The sequence below is a fragment of the Rattus norvegicus genome, chromosome 2, assembly GCF_021556685.1.
Source record: "Rattus norvegicus strain SHRSP/BbbUtx chromosome 2, alternate assembly SHRSP_T2T, whole genome shotgun sequence".
In the NCBI taxonomy this organism is placed as follows: Eukaryota; Metazoa; Chordata; class Mammalia; order Rodentia; family Muridae; genus Rattus; species Rattus norvegicus.
In genome coordinates this window covers 105,249,454-105,268,176 of record NC_141535.1, presented here as the reverse complement: position 1 = coordinate 105,268,176, position 18,723 = coordinate 105,249,454, and the positions used below count along the sequence as shown (strand labels likewise).

Genomic DNA, 18,723 nt, shown 5'->3' with positions numbered 1-18,723 from the left:
GTTTCTCTAAGGGAGTTCTTCACGTCTTTCTTGAAGTCCTCCAGCATTATGATCAAATATGATTTTGAAACTAGACCTTGCTTTTCTGTTGTGTTTGGATATTCTGTGTTTGCTTTGGTGGGAGAATTGGGCTCCGATGATGCCATGTATTCTTGGTTTCTGTTGCTTGGGTTCCTGTGCTTGCCTCTCGCCCTCAGATTATCTCTAGTGTTACTTTTTTCTGCTATTTCTGACAGTGGCTAGACTGTCCTATAAGCCTGTGTGTCAGGCGTGCTGTAGACCTGTTTTCCTGTTTTCTTTCAGCCAGTTATGGGGACGGAGTGTTCTGCTTTTGGGCGTGTAGTTTTTCTATCTACAGGTCTTCAGCTGTTCCTGTGGGCCTGTGTCTGGAGTTCACCAGGCAGGTTGTTTGTAGCAGAAAAGTTGTTCTTACCTGTGGTCCCGAGGCTCAAGTTTGCTCCTCGGGTGTTGCTTATGAGTTCTCCAGGGCAGCAGCAACCAGGAAGATCTGCGCTGCTCTTTCCAGATGCTTCCGTGCACCAGGGATCCAGATGGCGTTTGGTGTTTTCCTCTGGAGTTAGAGATGTGGGCCGAGTGTAGACTCTTCAGGTTTCCCAGGCGTGTCTGCCTCTCTGAAGGTTTAGCTCTCCCTCCCATGGGATTTGGGTGCAGAGAACTGTTTATCTGGTTAGTCCCTTCAGGTTCCGTTGGTGTCTCAGATGCAGCGGATTTCCTGCTCTTGTGCCCTTATCCAAGGGAACCCAGAAGCCGTATACAGTTTCCTCTTGAGCCAGGGATGTGGGCAGGGGTGGGCAGCGTTGGTGGTCTCTTCCCCTCTGCAGTCTCAGGAGTGCCCACCTGTCTCATCGGTGAGCTCTCTCTCCCATGGGGTTTGGGAGCAGTGATACCTTTATGTTTAAGAGTCAGTCTCTATGTGGTATGAGTGTGCTAATCTGCACCGGAGTCCACTGGTTTTTGATTTGTTGCTGTTTGCTTTTTTGGTTATTTTGTTTTTTTAAGACAGGGTGTCACTATGTTGCTTTGTCTGTCCTGTACCTCATTATTTAGACCAGGGTGGACTCAAATTCATAGTCCTACCTCACCAGTTCTGGGATTAAAGAAGTGTATCATTATACCCAATTCTTTCTTTTTTTACAATTTTTATTAGATATATTTCTTTACATACATTTCAAATCTTATTTCCCTTCCCAGTTTCCTGTCCAAAATCCCCTCCCCTCCTCCTCCCCCATGCCAGTATTCCTCCCTTACATCCCCCTTACTGCCTCCCCTCCTGTATTCCCCTGCACTGGGCGCCACCTTGGCAGAATCAAGGGCTTCCCCTCCCACTGGTGCCCCAACAAGGCTATTCTCGGCTACATGTGCAGTTGGAGTCCTGAGTCAGTCCATGTATTATCTTTTGATAGTGGTTTAGTCCCTGGAAGCTATAGTTGGTTGGCATTGTTGTTCTTATGGGGTTGCAAGGTCCATCAACTCTTTCAATACTACCTCTAACTCCACACAAGGGGGTCCTATTCTCAGTTCGGTGGTATTCTGCCAGCATTGACCTCTGTATTGGACATGCTCTGGATGTGTCTCTCAGGAGAGATCTATATCCAGTCCCTTTAAGAATGCATTTTCTAGCTTCATCAATCTTATCTCGTTTTGGTGGCTGTATATATATATATATATGGGCCACATGTGGGGCAGGCTCTGAATGGCCATTCCTTGAGTTGCTGCTCTAAGCTTTGCTTCCATATCCCCTCCTATGGATACTTTTCACCCCCTTTTAAGAAGGAGTGAGAGCATCTGCATTTTGGTCATCCTTCTTCTTAAGCTTCCTGTGGTCTGTGGATTGCATCTTGGGTAATTTGAGCTTTTTGGCTAATGTCCACTTATCAATGAGTGAATACAAAGTGTGTATTTCTGTGATTGAGTTACCTTACTCAGGATGATATTTTCTAGTTCATTCCAATTGTCTATGAATTTCATGAGGTCATTGTTTTTGATAGCTGAGTAGTACTCCATTGTGTAGATATACCACATTTTTTGAATCCATTCTTCTGTTGAAGGGTATCTGGCTTTTTTCCAGCTTCTGGTTATTATAAATGAGGCTGCTATGAACATAGTAGAGCATGTGTCTTTGTTGTATGTTGGAGCATCTTTTGGTTATATACCCAGGAGAGGTATAGCTGAGTCCTCAGGTGGTGGAATGTCCACTCTTCTGAGAAACCTCCAAACTGATTTCCAGAGTGGTTGTACCAGTTTGCAATCCCACCAACAATGGAGGAGTGTTCCTCTTTCTCCACATCCTCACCAGCATCTGCTGTCCCCTGAGTTTTTGATCTTAGCCATTCTGACTGGTATGTGGTGTAATCTCAGGGTTGTTTTTATTTGCATTTCTCTGATGACTAAAGATGTTGAACATTTCTTTAGGTGGTTTTTGGCCATTCCATAATCCTTAGCTGAGAATGTTTTTTATAGCTCTGTACCCCATTTTTAATAGGGTTATTTGGCTCTCTGGAGTCTAACTTCGTGTGTTCTTTGTATATTTGGGATAATAGTCCTTTATCAGATATAGGATTGGTAAAGATCTTTTCCCAATCTGTTGGTTGCCATTTTGTCCTAATGACAGTGTCTTTTGCCTTATAGAAGCTTTGCAGTTTTATGAGATCCCATTTGTCGATTCTTGATCTTAGAGCATAAGCCATTGGTGTTTTGTTCAGGAAATTTTCCCCAGTGCACATGTGTTCGAGATGCTTCCCCACTTTTTCTTCTATTAGTTTGAGTGTATCTCGTTTGATGTGGAGGTCCTTGTTCCAGTTGGACTTAAGCTTTGCACAGGGTGATAAGCATGGATCGATCTGCATTCTTCTACCTGTTGACCTCCAGTTGAACCAGCACCATTTGCTGAAAATGCTATCTTTTTTCCATTGAATGGTTTTGCCTCCTTTGTCAAAAATCAAGTGCCCATAGGTGTGTGGGTTCATTTCTGGGGCCTTGATTCTGTTCCATTGGTCTATCTGTCTGTCTCTGTACCAATACCATGCAGTTTTTATCACTATTGCTCTGTAATACTGCTTGAGTTCAGGGATAGTGATTCCCCCTGAAGTCCTTTTATTGTTGAGAATAGTTTTAGCTATCCTGGGTTTTTGTTATTCCAGATGAATTTGCAAATTGTTCTGTCTAACTCTTTGAAGAATTGGATTGGTATTTTGATGGGGATTGCATTGAATCTGTAGATTGCTTTTGGTAAATTGGCCATTTTTACTATGTTAATCCTGCCAATCCATGAGCATGGGAGATCTTTCCATCTTCTGAGGTCTTCTTCAATGTCTTTCTTCAGAGTCTTGAAGTTCTTATTGTACAAATCTTTTACTTGCTTGGTTAAAGTCACACCGAGGTACTTTAATTATTTGGGTCTATTATGAAGGGTGTCGATTCCCTAATTTCTTTCTCGGCTTGTTTCTCTTTTGTGTAGAGGAAGGCTACTGATTTATTTGAGTTAATTTTATACCCAGCCACTTTGCTGAAGTTGTTTATCAGCTTTAGTAGTTCTCTGGTGGAACTTTTGTGATCACTTAACTATACTATCATATCATCTGCAAATAATGATATTTTGACTTCTTCTTTTCCGATCTGTATCCCCTTGACCTCCTTTTGTTGTCTGATTGCTCTGTCTAGAATTTCAGGAACTATATTGAATAAGTAGGGAGAGAGTGGGCAGCCTTGTCTAGTCCCTGATTTTAGTGGGATTGTTTCAAGTTTCTCTCCATTTAGTTTAATGTTAGCAACTGGTTTGCTGTATATGGCTTTTACTATGTTTAGGTATGGGCCTTGAATTCCTATTCTTTCCAGGACTTTTATCATGAAGGGGTGTTGAATTTTGTCAAATGCTTTCTCAGCATCTAATGAAATGATCATGTGGTTCTGTTCTTTCAGTTTGTTTATATAATGGATCACGTTGATGGTTTTCCGTATATTAAACCATCCCTGCCTGCCTGGGATGAAGCCTACTTGATCATGGTGGATGTGTTCTTGGATTCGGTTTGCCAGAATTTTATTGAGTATTTTTGCGTCGATATTCATAAGGGAAATTGGTCTGAAGTTCTCTTTCTTTGTTGGGTCTTTGTATGGTTTAGGTATAAGAGTAATTGTGGTTTCATAGAAGGAATTCGGTAGTGCTCCATCTGTTTCAATTTTGTGGAATAATTTGGATAAAACTGGTATGAGGTCTTCTATGAAGGTCTGATAGAATTCTGCACTAAGCCTGTCTGAACCTGAGCTCTTTTTGGTTGGGAGACCTTTAATGACTGCTTCTATTTCCTTAGGAGTTATGGGGTTGTTTAACTGGTTTATCTGTTCCTGATTTAACTTCGGTACCTGGTATCTGTCTAGGAAATTGTCCATTTCCTGAAGATTTTCAAGTTTTGTTGAATATAGGTTTTTGTAGTAAGATCTGATGATTTTTTGAATTTCCTCTGAATCTGTTGTTATGTCTCCCTTTTCATTTCTGATTTTGTTAATTTGGACGCACTCTCTGTGTCCTCTCGTTAGTCTGGCTAAGGGTTTATCTATCTTGTTGATTTTCTCAAAGAACCAACTTTTGGTTCTGTTGATTCTTTCTATGGTCCTTTTTGTTTCTACTTGGTTGATTTCAGCTCTGAGTTTGATTATTTCCTGCCTTCTACTCCTCCTGGGTGTATTTGCTTCTTTTTGTTCTAGAGCTTTTAGGTGTGCTGTCAAGCTGGTGCCATATGCTCTTTCCTGTTTCTTTCTGCAGGCACTCAGCGCTATGAGTTTTCCTCTTAGCACAGCTTTCATTGTGTCCCATAAGTTTGGGTATGTTGTATCTTCATTTTCATTAAATTCTAAAAAGTCTTTAATTTCTTTCTTTATTTCTTCCTTGACCAGGTTATCATTGAGTAGAGCATTGTTCAATTTCCACATATATGTGGGCATTCTTCCCTTATTTTTATTGAAGACAAGTTTTAGGTCATGGTGGTCTGATAGCACGCATGGGATTATTTCTATCTTTCTGTACCTGTTGAGGCCCATTTTTTGACCAATTATATGGTCAATTTTGGAGAAAGTACCACGAGGAGCTGAGAAGAAGGCATATCCTTTTGCTTTAGGATAGAATGTTCTATAAATATTTGTTAAGTCCATTTGGCTCATGACTTCTCTTAGTCTGTCTACGTCTCTGTTTAATTTCTGTTTCCATGATCTGTCCATTGATGAGAGTGGGGTGTTGAAATCTCCTACGATTATTGTGTGAGGTGCAATGTGTGTTTTGAGCTTTAGTAAGGTTTCTTTTATGTATGTAGGTGCCCTTGTAATTGGGGCATAGATATTTAGGATTGAGAGTTCATCTTGGTGGATTTTTCCTTTGATGAATATGTAGTGTCCTTCCTTATCTTTTTTGATGACTTTTAGTTGAAAATTGATTTTATTTGATATTAGAATGGCTACTCCAGCTTGCTTCTTCTGACCATTTGCTTGGAAAGTTGTTTTCCAGCCTTTCACTCTGAGGTAGTGTCTGTCTTTGTCTCTGAGGTGTGTTTCCTGAAGGCAGCAGAATGCAGGGTCCTCGTTGTGTATCCAGTTTGTTAATCTATTTCTTTTTATTGGGGAGTTGAGGCCATTGATGTTGAGAGATATTAAGGAATAGTGATTATTGCTTCCTGTTATATTCATATTTGGATGTGAGATTATGTTTGTGTGCTTTTCTTCTCTTTGTTTTGTTGCCAAGACGATTAGTTTCTTGCTTCTTCTAGGGTATAGCTTGCCTCCTTATGTTGGGTTTTACCATTTATTATCCTTTGTAGTGCTGTATGTGTAGAAAGATATTGTGTAAATTTGGTTTTGTCATGGAATATCTTGGTTTCTCCATCTATGTTAATTGAGAGTTTTACAGGATACAGTAACCTGGGCTGGCCTTTGTGTTCTCTTAGGTTCTGTATGACATCTCTCCAGGATCTTATGGCTTTCATAGTTTCTGGCGAAAAGTCTGGTGTGATTCTGATAGGTCTTCCTTTATATGTTACCTGACCCTTTCCCCTTACTGCTTTTAATATTCTTTCTTTATTTTGTGCGTTTGGTGTTTTGACTATTATGTGACGGGAGGTGTTTCTTTTCTGGTCCAATCTATTTGGAGTTCTGTAGACTTCTTGTTTGCCCATGGGTATCTCTTTTTTTAGGTTAGGGAAGTTTTCTTCTATGATTTTGTTGAAGATATTTACTGGTCCTTTGAGCTGGGAGTCTTCACTCTCTTCTATACCTATTATCTTTAGGTTTGATCTTCTCATTGAGTCCTGGACTTCCTGTATGTTTTGGACCAGTAGCTTTTTCTGCTTTATATTATCTTTGACAGTTGAGTCAATGATTTCTATGGAATCTTCTGCTTCTGAGATTCTCTCTTCCATCTCTTGTATTCTGTTGGTGAATCTCGTATCTACAGCTCCTTGTCTCTTCTTTTGGTTTTCTATATCCAGGGTTGTTTCCATGTGTTCTTTCCTGATTGCTTCTATTTCCATTTTTAATTCCTTCAACTGTTTGATTGTGTTTTCCTGGAATTCTTTCAGGGATTTTTGTGTCTCTCTCTATGGGCTTCTACTTGTCTATTTTTGTTTTCCTGGAATTCTTTCATTATTTTTTGCGATTCCTCTCTGTAGGCTTCTACTTGCTTATTAATGTTTTCCTGTGTTTCTCTAAGGGAGTTCTTCACGTCTTTCTTGAAGTTCTCCAGCATTATGATCAAATATGATTTTGAAACTAGACCTTGCTTTTCTGGTGTGTTTGGATATTCTGTGTTTGTTTTTGTGGGAAAATTGGGCTCCAATGATGCCATGTATTCTTGGTTTCTGTTGCTTGGGTTCCTGTGCTTGCCTCTTGCCCTCAGATTATCTCTAGTGTTACTTTGTTCTGCTATTTCTGACAGTGGCTAGACTGTCCTATAAGCCTGTGTGTCAGGACTGCTGTAGACCTGTTTTCCTGTTTTCTTTCAACCAGTTATGGGGATAGGGTGTTCTGCTTTTGGGTGTGTAGTTTTTCCTATCTACACGTCTTTAGCTATTCCTGTGGGCCTGTGTCTGGAGTTCACCAGGCAGGTCACTTGCAGCAGAAAAGTTGTTCTTACCTGTGGTTCCGAGGCTCAAGTTTGCTTGTGTGGTGTTGCTTATGAGCTCTCCCTGGCGGCAGCAACCAGGAAGATCTGCGCCACCCTTTCCGGGATCTTCCGTGCACCAGGGTTCCAGATGTCGTTTGATGTTTTCCTCTGGCGTCTGAGATGTGTGCAGAGTGCAGCCTCTTCTGGTTTCCCAGGCGTGTCTGCCTCTCTGAAGGTTTAGCTCTCCCTCCCATGGGATTTGGGTGCAGAGAACTGTTTACCTGGTAGGTCCCTTCAGGTTCTGGTGGTATCTCAGACGCAGCGGTCCTGCTGCTCCTGTGCCCTCCTCTACGGGAACCCAGAAGCCGTATACAGTTTCCTCTTGGGCCAGAGATATGGGCAGGGGTGGGCTGTGTTGGTGGTCTCTTCTGCTCTGCAGCCTCAGGAGTGCCCACCTGACCAGGCGGTGAGGTCTCTCTCACGGAATTTGGGAGCAGAGAGCTGCTCCGGGCCGGGATCCGTGGGTTTGGGACTCCCATTTTCCCACATTTCTTAAAGGGAGTTCTTTATGTCTTTTTTTAAAAGTCCTCCATCGTTATCAAAAAAATGTGATTTTAAGTCCAAATCTTGCTTTTTTGGTATGTTTGGATCGCCAGTACTTTCTTTGGTGGGAGAACTGGGCTCTGATGTTGCCAAGTAGTCTTGTTTTCTGTTGCATAGTTTCCTGTGCTTGCCTTTAGCTATTGGGTTGTCTCTGGTGTGCTTGTCTTGCTGTTTCTGAGAGTAACTTGAGCCTGCTGTAGGCCTCTGTGTCAGTACTCCTATAAAACTGTTTTCCTGTTTTCTTTCATCCTTTCCTGAGAATAGGTGCTCTGGTTTCAGGTGTGTTGGCACTTCTGGAGACTGTCTTCTTGCTCTAGGCATGGGCAGGAATCAAAGGGCCCTATCCATGATTGCTCATAGGTCCTTGGTCATAGGCACAGGTGGCACTATGCAATTCCCTCTTGGGTCTGGACTGTGAGTAGAGGTTAGTCTCCTCTGACTTATCAGGAGTATCCACACTTCTGAGAGTCCAGCTCTCTTCCCCACAGGATTTGGGTGTAGGGAGCTGTTTGGACAGTTCAGTTCGGTCCTGTGCACAGACCAGAACTGCCGGTACTGGCTGCTGTCTGTTTCTATATCCCTGTGTCCAAAGAAACTTTGCAGTTTCCCCTTGGACCAGGAATGTGAGCAGAGGCATGCAGAGGTTGCAGTCTGTCTTGTGGTCTTAGGATATCTGAATTTTGGTTGGTCAGCTCTCTTCCCCATGGGATTTGGGTGCAGGGAACTGTGAGATGGTATCAGTTCACTTCTTGGCAGAGCCAGATACAGGAAGTGCCCTGACCCAAAGGACTCTGTCTCTTTGTATCCTGAATCCACCAGACAGGTCACTTGGTAGCAGAAAAGTGGGTCTTACCTCTGCTCTCAGGTGTGGCTGTGCTTCTGGAAACTATCTTCCAATTCTAGGCATGGGCAGGAATCAAAGTGTCCTGTCCCTGATTGCTTGTAGGTCCTTGCACCCAGTGGGCACAGTTGGCAGTCTGCAATTCCCTCTTGTGTCTGGACTGTGGGCAGAGGGTATTATCCTCTGACTTCTCAGGGGTATCCACACTTCTGAGGGTCCAGCTCTCTCCCCCATGGGATTTGGGTGCAGAAGGTTGTTTGGCCGGTTCCGTTCAGTCCTGGGTGCAGATCAGAACCTCAGGTACTGGCGTCTGTCTGTTGCTATACCCCGTATCCACAGGCACTGTGAAGGTTCCCCTCGAATCAGGGATGTGGACAGAGGTGTGCAGAGGTGGCAGTCTGTCCTGTGGTCTCAGGGTGACTGAATTCCTGGGTGGTCAGAACTCTTCTCCACGGGACTTGGGTAACATCCAACTCTTTTTTTTTCTTGGATATTTTTTATTCACATTTCATTGGACATTTTTTATTTACATTTCAAATGTCATTTCCTGTTCCAGTTTCCTGGACATAAGTCCCCTCTCCCATCCCCCTCCCCTTCTTCTATAAAGACACCAAACTCTCTCTCTCTCTTTTTTTTTAAATTAACTTGAGTATTTCTTTTCTTTTCTTTTTTTTTTTTGTAGAACAAGGCAATATATCTTTATTGGCTCTATGCTATTGACACTAGAACATCAAACCATTTCTAGAGAAACTGATCTATAAATCACTAAATGTTAAATAGCTAGTTATTTTATTACTAAATAATGTTCATGTGTGTGGACCCCTACTTGGAAGCAAAGTTGAACAAATGACATCAACTCACAGCCACTTTGAAGGCACAGTTGTAAATCCTAGAGATCTCATAACAACCCTGTGAGTTAGACTCATTTCTGCTGAGTTTAGAAATTACTGAGTAGTCCACAGTCATAGTAAGCTGGGCTGTTATATTCTTGTTACATTCTTTCCCAACAGACGGTCTTGGTCCATCATCCACCTAAACTAACTTAGTGACTTCACCTCTCTTTCCCTGCACAGCCCCTAAAGACCTTGGAGGGGGAAAGATGCTACTTATAGCCATTCTTGGGTCGGCTGGAATGACTTGCATCACCGTGCTATTGGCGTTTCTGATTATGTTGCAACTGAAGAGAGCAAATGTCCAAAGAAGAATGGCCCAGGCCTTCCAGAACGTGGTAGGATTGCATTTTTTTTTTTATTAACTTGAGTATTTCTTATATACATTTCGAATGTTATTCCATTTCCCGGTTTCCGGGCAAACATCCCCCTCCCCCCTCCCCTTCCTTATGGGTGTTCCCCTCCCAACCCTCCCCCCATTGCCGCCCTCCCCCCATAGACTAGTTCACTGGGGGTTCAGTCTTAGCAGGACCCAGGGCTTCCCCTTCCACTGGTGCTCTTACTAGGATATTCATTGCTACATATGGGGTCAGAGTCCAGGGTCAGTCCATGTATAGTCTTTACGTAGTGGCTTAGTCCCTGGAAGCTCTGGTTGCTTGGCATTGTTGTACTTTTGGGGTCTCGAGCCCCTTCAAGCTCTTCCAGTTCTTTCTCTGATTCCTTCAACAGGGGACCTATTCTCAGTTCAGTGGTTTGCTGCTGGCATTCGCCTCTGTATTTGCTGTATTCTGGCTGTGTCTCTCAGGAGCGATCTACATCCGGCTCCTGTCGGTCTACACTTCTTTGCTTCATCCATCTTGTCTAATTGGGTGGCTGTATACGTATGGGCCACATGTGGGGCAGGCTCTGAATGGGTGTTCCTTCAGTCTCTGTTTTAATCTTTGCCTCTCCCTTCCCTGCCAAGGGTATTCTTTTTCCTCATTTAAAGAAGGAGTGAAGCATTCACATTTTGATCATCCGTCTTGAGTTTCGTTTGTTCTAGGGATCTAGGGTAATTCACGCATTTGGGCTAATAGCCACTTATCAATGAGTGCATACCATGTATGTCTTTCTGTGATTGGGTTAGCTCACTCAGGATGATATTTTCCAGTTCCAACCATTTGCCTACGAATTTCATAAACTCATTGTTTTTGATAGCTGAGTAATATTCCATTGTGTAGATGTACCACATTTTCTGTATCCATTCCTCTGTTGAAGGGCATCTGGGTTCTTTCCATTTTCTGGCTATTATAAATAAGGCTGCGATGAACATAGTGGAGCACATGTCTCTTTTATATGTTGAGGCATCTTTTGGGTATATGCCCAAGAGAGGTATAGCTGGATCCTCAGGCAGTTCAATGTCCAATTTTCTGAGGAACCTCCAGACTGATTTCCAGAATGGTTTTACCAGTCTGCAATCCCACCAACAATGGAGGAGTGTTCCTCTTTCTTCACATCCTCGCCAGCATCTGCTGTCACCTGAGTTTTTGATCTTAGCCATTCTCACTGGTGTGAGGTGAAATCTCAGGGTTGTTTTGATTTGCATTTCCCTTATGACTAAAGATGTTGAACATTTCTTTAGGTGTTTCTCAGCCATTCGGCATTCCTCAGCTGTGAATTCTTTGTTTAGCTCTGAACCCCATTTTTTAATAGGGTTATTTGTTTCCCTGCGGTCTAACTTCTTGAGTTCTTTGTATATTTTGGATATAAGGCCTCTATCTGTTGTAGGATTGGTAAAGATCTTTTCCCAATCTGTTGGTTGCCGTTTTGTCCTAACCACAGTGTCCTTTGCCTTACAGAAGCTTTGCAGTTTTATGAGATCCCATTTGTCGATTCTTGATCTTAGAGCATAAGCCATTGGTGTTTTGTTCAGGAAATTTTTTCCAGTGCCTATGTGTTCCAGATGCTTCCCTAGTTTTTCCTCTATTAGTTTGAGTGTGTCTGGTTTGATGTGGAGGTCCTTGATCCACTTGGACTTGAGCTTTGTACAGGGTGATAAGCATGGATCGATCTGCATTCTTCTACATGTTGCCCTCCAGTTGAACCAGCACCATTTGCTGAAAATGCTATCTTTTTTCCATTGGATGGTTTTGGCTCCTAGGTCAAAAATCAAGTGACCATAGGTGTGTGGGTTCATTTCTGGGTCTTCAATTCTATTCCATTGGTCTATCTGTCTGTCTCTGTACCAATACCATGCAGTTTTTATCACTATTGCTCTGTAATACTGCTTGAGTTCAGGGATAGTGATTCCCTCTGAAGTCCTTTTATTGTTGAGGATAGCTTTAGCTATCCTGGGTTTTTTATTATTCCAGATGAATTTGCAAATTGTTCTGTCTAACTCTTTGAAGAATTGGATTGGCATTTTGATGGGGATTGCATTGAATCTGTAGATTGCTTTTGGTAAAATGGCCATTTTTACTATATTAATCTTGCCAATCCATGAGCATGGGAGATCTTTCCATCTTCTGAGGTCTTCTTCAATTTCTTTCCTCAGTGTCTTGAAGTTCTTATTGTACAGATCTTTTACTTGCTTGGTTAAAGTCACACCGAGGTACTTTATATTATTTGGGTCTATTATGAAGGGTGTCGTTTCCTTAATTTCTTTCCGAGCTTGTTTCTCTTTTGTATAGAGGAAGGCAACTGATTTATTTGAGTTAATTTTATACCCAGCCACTTTGCTGAAGTTGTTTATCAGCTTTAGTAGTTCTCTGGTGGAACTTTTGGGATCACTTAAATATACTATCATGTCATCTGCAAATAGTGATATTTTGACCTCTTCTTTTCCGATCTGTATCCCCTTGATCGCCTTTTGTTGTCTGATTGCTCTGGCTAGAACTTCAAGAACTATATTGAATAAGTAGGGAGAGAGTGGGCAGCCTTGTCTAGTCCCTGATTTTAGTGGGATTGCTTCAAGTTTCTCTCCATTTAGTTTAATGTTAGAAACTGGTTTGCTGTATATGGCTTTTACTATGTTTAGGTATGGGCCTTGAATTCCTATTCTTTCCAGGACTTTTATCATGAAGGGGTGTTGAATTTTGTCAAATGCTTTCTCAGCATCTAATGAAATGATCATGTGGTTCTGTTCTTTCAGTTTGTTTATATATTGGATCACGTTGATGGTTTTCCGTATATTAAACAATCCCTGCATGCCTGGGATGAAGCCTACTTGATCATGGTGGATGATTGTTTTGATGTGTTCTTGGATTCGGTTTGCCAGAATTTTATTGAGTATTTTTGCGTCGATATTCATAAGGGAAATTGGTCTGAAGTTCTCTTTCTTTGTTGTGTCTTTGTGTGGTTTAGGTATAGGAGTAATTGTGGCTTCGTAGAAGGAATTCGGTAGGGCTCCATCTGTTTCAATTTTGTGGAATAGTTTGGATAATATTGGTATGAGGTCTTCTATGAAAGTTTGATAGAATTCTGCACTAAACCCGTCTGGACCTGGGCTCTGTTTGGTTGGGAGACCTTTAATGACTGCTTCTATTTCCTTAGGAGTTATGGGGTTGTTTAACTGGTTTATCTGTTCCTGATTTAACTTCGATACCTGGTATCGGTCTAGGAAATTGTCCATTTCCTGAAGATTTTCAAATTTTGTTGAATATAGGTTTTTATAGTAAGATCTGATGATTTTTTGAATTTCCTCTGAATCTGTAGTTATGTCTCCCTTTCCATTTCTGATTTTGTTAATTTGGACACACTCTCTGTGTCCTCTCGTTAGTCTGGCTAAGGATTTATCTATCTTGTTGATTTTCTCAAAGAACCAACTTTTGGTTCTGTTGATTCTTTCTATGGTCCTTTTTGTTTCTACTTGGTTGATTTCAGCCCTGAGTTTGATTATTTCCTGCCTTCTACTCCTCCTGGGTGTATTTGCTTCTTTTTGTTCTAGAGCTTTTAGGTGTGCTGTCAAGCTGGTGCCATATGCTCTTTCCTGTTTCTTTCTGCAGGCACTCAGCGCTATGAGTTTTCCTCTTAGCACAGCTTTCATTGTGTCCCATAAGTTTGGGTATGTTGTATCTTCATTTTCATTAAATTCTAAAAAGTCTTTAATTTCTTTCTTTATTTCTTCCTTGACCAGGTTATCATTGAGTAGAGCATTGTTCAATTTCCACGTATATGTGGGCAATCTTCCCTTACTGTTATTGAAGACCAGTTTTAGGCCGTGGTGGTCCGATAGCACGCATGGGATTATTTCTATCTTTCTGTACCTGTTGAGGCCCGTTTTTTGACCAATTATATGGTCAATTTTGGAGAAAGTACCATGAGGAGCTGAGAAGAAGGTATATCCTTTTGCTTTAGGATAGAATGTTCTATAAATATCCGTTACGTCCATTTGGCTTATGACTTCTCTTAGTCTGTCGACATCACTGTTTAATTTCTGTTTCCATGATCTGTCCATTGATGAGAGTGGGGTGTTGAAATCTCCCACTATTATTGTGTGAGGTGCAATGTGTGTTTTGAGCTTTAGTAAGGTTTCTTTTATGTATGTAGGTGCCCTTGTATTTGGGGCATAGATATTTAGGATTGAGAGTTCATCTTGGTGGATTTTTCCTTTGATGAATATGAAGTGTCCTTCCTTATCTTTTTTGATGACTTTTAGTTGAAAATTGATTTTATTTGATATTAGAATGGCTACTCCAGCTTGCTTCTTCTGACCATTTGCTTGGAAAGTTGTTTTCCAGCCTTTCACTCTGAGGTAGTGTCTGTCTTTGTCTCTGAGGTGTGTTTCCTGTAGGCAGCAGAATGCAGGGTCCTCGTTGCGTATCCAGTTTGTTAATCTATGTCTTTTTATTGGGGAGTTGAGGCCATTGATGTTGAGAGATATTAAGGAATAGTGATTATTGTTTCCCTTTATATTCATATTTGGATGTGAGATTATGTTTGTGTGCTTTCATTCTCTTTGTTTTGTTGCCAAGACGATTAGTTTCTTGCTTCTTCTAGGGTATAGCTTGCCTCCTTATGTTGGGCTTTACCATTTATTTTCCTTTGTAGTGCTGGATTTGTAGAAAGATATTGTGTAAATTTGGTTTTGTCATGGAATATCTTGGTTTCTCCATCAATGTTAATTGAGAGTTTTGCTGGATACAGTAACCTGGGCTGGCATTTGTGTTCTCTTAGGGTCTGTATGACATCAGTCCAGGATCTTCTGGCCTTCATAGTTTCTGGCGAGAAGTCTGGTGTGATTCTGATAGGTCTCCCTTTATATGTTACTTGACCTTTTTCCCTTACTGCTTTTAATATTCTTTCTTTATTTTGTGCGTTTGGTGTTTTGACTATTATGTGACGGGAGGTGTTTCTTTTCTGGTCCAATCTATTTGGAGTTCTGTAGGCTTCTTGTATGTCTATGGGTATCTCTTTTTTTCGGTTAGGGAAGTTTTCTTCTATGATTTTGTTGAAGATATTTACTGGTCCTTTGAGCTGGGAGTCTTCACTCTCTTCTATGCCTATTATCCTTAGGTTTGATCTTCTCATTGAGTCCTGGATTTCCTGTATGTTTTGGACCAGTAGCTTTTTCCACTTTACATTATCTTTGACAGTTGAGTCAATGATTTCTATGGAATCTTCTGCTCCTGATATTCTCTCTTCCATCTCTTGTATTCTGTTGGTGAAGCTTGTATCTACAGCTCCTTGTCTCTTCTTTTGGTTTTCTATATCCAGGGTTGTTTCCATGTGTTCTTTCTTGATTGCTTCTATTTCCATTTTTAATTCCTTCAACTGTTTGATTGTGTTTTTCTGGAATTCTTTCAGGGATTTTTGTGTCTCCTCTCTATGGGCCTCTACTTGTTTATTTATGTTTTCCTGGAATTCTTTCAGGGATTTTTGCGATTCTTTCAGGCATTTTTGCGATTCATCTCTGTAGGCTTCTACTTGTTCTCTAAGGGAGTTCTTCATGTCTTTCTTGAAGTCCTCCAGCATCATGATCAAAAATGATTTTGGAACTAGATCTTGCTTTTCTGGTGTGTTTGGATATTCCATGTTTGTTTTGATGGGAGAATTGGGCTCCGATGGTGCCATGTAGTCTTGGTTTCTGTTGCTTGGGTTCCTGCGCTTGCCTCTCGCCATCAGATTATCTCTAGTGTTACTTTGTTCTGCTATTTCTGACAGTGGCTAGACTGTCCTATAAGCCTGTGTGTCAGGAGTGCTGTAGACCTGTTTTCCTCTCTTTCATTCAGTTATGGGGACAGAGTGTTCTGCTTTCCGGCGTGTAGTTTTTTCTATCTACAGGTCTTCAGCTGTTCCTGTGGGCCTGTGTCTTGAGTTCACCAGGCAGCTTTCTTGCAGCAGAAAATTTGGTCTTACCTCTGGTCCCGAAGCTCAAGTTCGCTCGTGGGGTGCTGCCCAGGGGCTCTCTGAAGCGGCAGCAACCAGGAAGACCTGTGCCGCCCCTTCCGGGAGCTTCAGTGCACCAGGGTTCCAGATGGTCTTTGGCTTTTTCCTCTGGCGTCCGAGATGTGTGTGCAGGGAGCAGTCTCTTCTGGTTTCCCAGGCTTGTCTGCCTCTCTGAAGGTTTAGCTCTCCCTCCCACGGGATTTGGGTGCAGAGAACTGTTTATCCGGTCTGTTTCTATCAGGTTCCGGTGGTGTCTCAGGCAGGGGTCCTGCCGCTCCTGGGCCCTCCCCCACGGGAGCCCAGAGGCCTTATACAGTTTCCTCTTGGGCCAGGGATGTGGGCAGGGGTGAGCAGTGTTGGTGGTCTCTTCCGCTCTGCAGCCTCAGGAGTGCCCACCTGCTCAGGCGGTTGGGTCTCTCTCTCACCAGGTCTGGGAGCAGAGAGCTGCTGAGGGCCGGGATCCGCGGGTGTGGGACTTCCGGTAAACACAGAACGTGCCCGGTCCTAGAGAAATTCTGCTTCCGTGTGTCCCAAGCTCACCAGGCATCTTTCTTGCAGCAGAAAATTTGGTCTTACCTGTGGTCCTGAGGCTCAGGTTCGCTCGTGGGGTGCTGCCCAGGGGCTCTTTGCAGCGGCAGCCAACTTGAGTATTTCTTATTTACATTTCGAATGTTATTCCCTTTCCTGGTTTCCCAGCAAACATCACCCTAATCCCTCCCCCTCCACTTCTTTATGGGTGTTCCCCTCCCTACCCTCCCCCCATTGCCATGCCCTCCGCCCAAAAATCACGTTCACTGTGGGTTCAGTCTTAGCAGGACTAAGGACTTCCCCTTCCACTGGTGATCTTACTAGGATATTCATTGCTACCTATGAGGTCAGAGTCCAGGGTCAGTCCATGTATAGTCTTTACGTAGTGGCTTAGTCCCTGGAAGCTCTAGTTGCTTGGCATTGTTGTTCATAAGGGGTCTTGAGCCCCTTCAAACTCTTCCAGTTCTTTCTCTGATTCCTTCAACGGGGTTCCTATTCTCAGTTCAGTGGTTTGCTGCTGGCATTCACCTCTGTATTGGCTGTATTCTGGCTGTGTCTCTCAGGAGAGATCTACATCTGACTCCTGTCGGCCTGCACTTCTTTGCTTCATCCATCTTGTCTAATTGGGTGGCTGTATATGTAAGGGCCACATGTGGGGCAGGCTCTGAATGGGTGTTCCTTCTGTCTCTGTTTTAATCTTTGCCTCTCTATTCCCTGCCAAGGGTATTCTTGTTCCCCCTTTTAATGAAGGAGTGAAGCATTCACATTTTGATCATCTGTCTTGAGTTTCATGTGTTCTATGCATCTAGGGTAATTCAAGCATTTGGGCTAATAGCCACTTATCCATGAGTGCATGCCATGTGTGTTTTTCTGTGATTGGGTTACCTCACTCACGATGATATTTTCCAGTTCCAACCATTTGCCTACAAATTTCATAAAGGCATTGTTTGTGATAGGTGAGTAATATTCCATTGTGTAGATGTACCACATTTTCTGTATCCATTCCTCTGTTGAAGGGCATCTGGGTTCTTTCCAGCTTCTGGCTATTATAAATAAGACTGCTATGAACATAGTGGAGCACGTGTCTTTTTTATACGTTGTGGCATCTTTTGGGTATATGCCCAAGAGAGGTATAGCTGGATCCTCAGGCAGTTCAATGTCCAATTTTCTGAGGAACCTCCAGACTGATTTCCAGAATGGTTGTACCAGTCTGCAATCCCACCAACAATGGAGGAGTGTTCCTCTTTCTCCGCATCCTCGCCAGCATTTGTTGTCACCTGAGTTTTTGATCTTAGCTATTCTCACTTGTGTGAGGTGAAATCTCAGGGTTGTTTTGATTTGCATTTCCCTTTGACTAAAGATGTTGAACATTTCTTTAGGTGTTTCTCAGCCATTCGGCATTCCTCAGCTGTGAATTCTTTGTTTAGCTCTGAACCCCATTTTTTAATAGCTTATTTGCCTCCCTGCGGTCTAACTCTTGAGTTCTTTGTATATTTTAGATATAAGCCCTCTATCTGTTGTAGGATTGGTAAAGTTCTTTTCCCAATCTGTTAGTTGCCGTTTTGTCCTAGCCACAGTGTCCTTTGCCTTACAGAAGCTTTGCAGTTTTATGAGATCCCATTTGTGAATTCTTGACCTTAGAGCATAAGCCATTGGTGTTTTGTTCAGGAAACTTTCCAGTGCCTATGTGTTCGAGATGCTGCCCTAGGTTTTCTTCTATTAGTTTGAGTGTATCTGGTTTGATGTGGAGGTCCTTGATCCACCTGGACTCAAGCTTTGTACAGGGTGATAAGCATGGATCGATCTGCATTCTTCTACATGTTGACCTCCAGTTGAACCAGCACCATTTGCTGAAAATGCTATCTTTTTTCCATTGGATGGTTTTGCCTCCTTTGTCAAAAATCAAGTGCCCATAGGTGTGTGGGTTCATTTCTGTGGCCTTGATTCTGTTCCATTGGTCTATCTGTCTGTCTCTGTAACAATACCATCCAGATTTTATCACTATTGCTCTGTAATACTGCTTGAGTTCAGGGATAGTGATTCCCCCTGAAGTCCTTTTATTGTTGAAAATAGTTTTAGCTATCCTGGGTTTTTGTTATTCCAGATGAATTTGCAAATTGTTCTGTCTAACCCTTTGAAGAATTGGATTGGTATTTGATGGGGATTGCATTGAATCTGTAGATTGCTTTTGGTAAATTGGCCATTTTTACTATGTTAATCCTGCCAATCCATGAGCATGGGAGATCTTTCCATCTTCTGAGGTCTTCTTCAATTTCTTTCTTCAGAGTCTTAAAGTTCTTATTGTACAGATCTTTTGATTCCTTGGCTAAAGTCACGCCGAGGTACTCTATATTGTTTGGGTCTATTATGAAGGTGTTGTTTCCCTAATT

At 42.2% G+C, this 18,723-nt stretch overlaps 1 protein-coding gene across 1 annotated transcript in view; it reads left to right on the top strand.

Annotated features, from left to right (window-relative positions):
* LOC120100783 (uncharacterized) overlaps positions 1 to 18,723 on the top strand; it is a 517,117-nt gene that overhangs the window by 420,882 nt on the left and 77,512 nt on the right. Inside the window, exon 5 of the transcript XR_015671440.1 lies at positions 9,623 to 9,777. The gene's annotated coding sequence lies outside the window, so the exon portion shown is untranslated. The remainder of the gene's footprint in view (positions 1 to 9,622; positions 9,778 to 18,723) is intronic.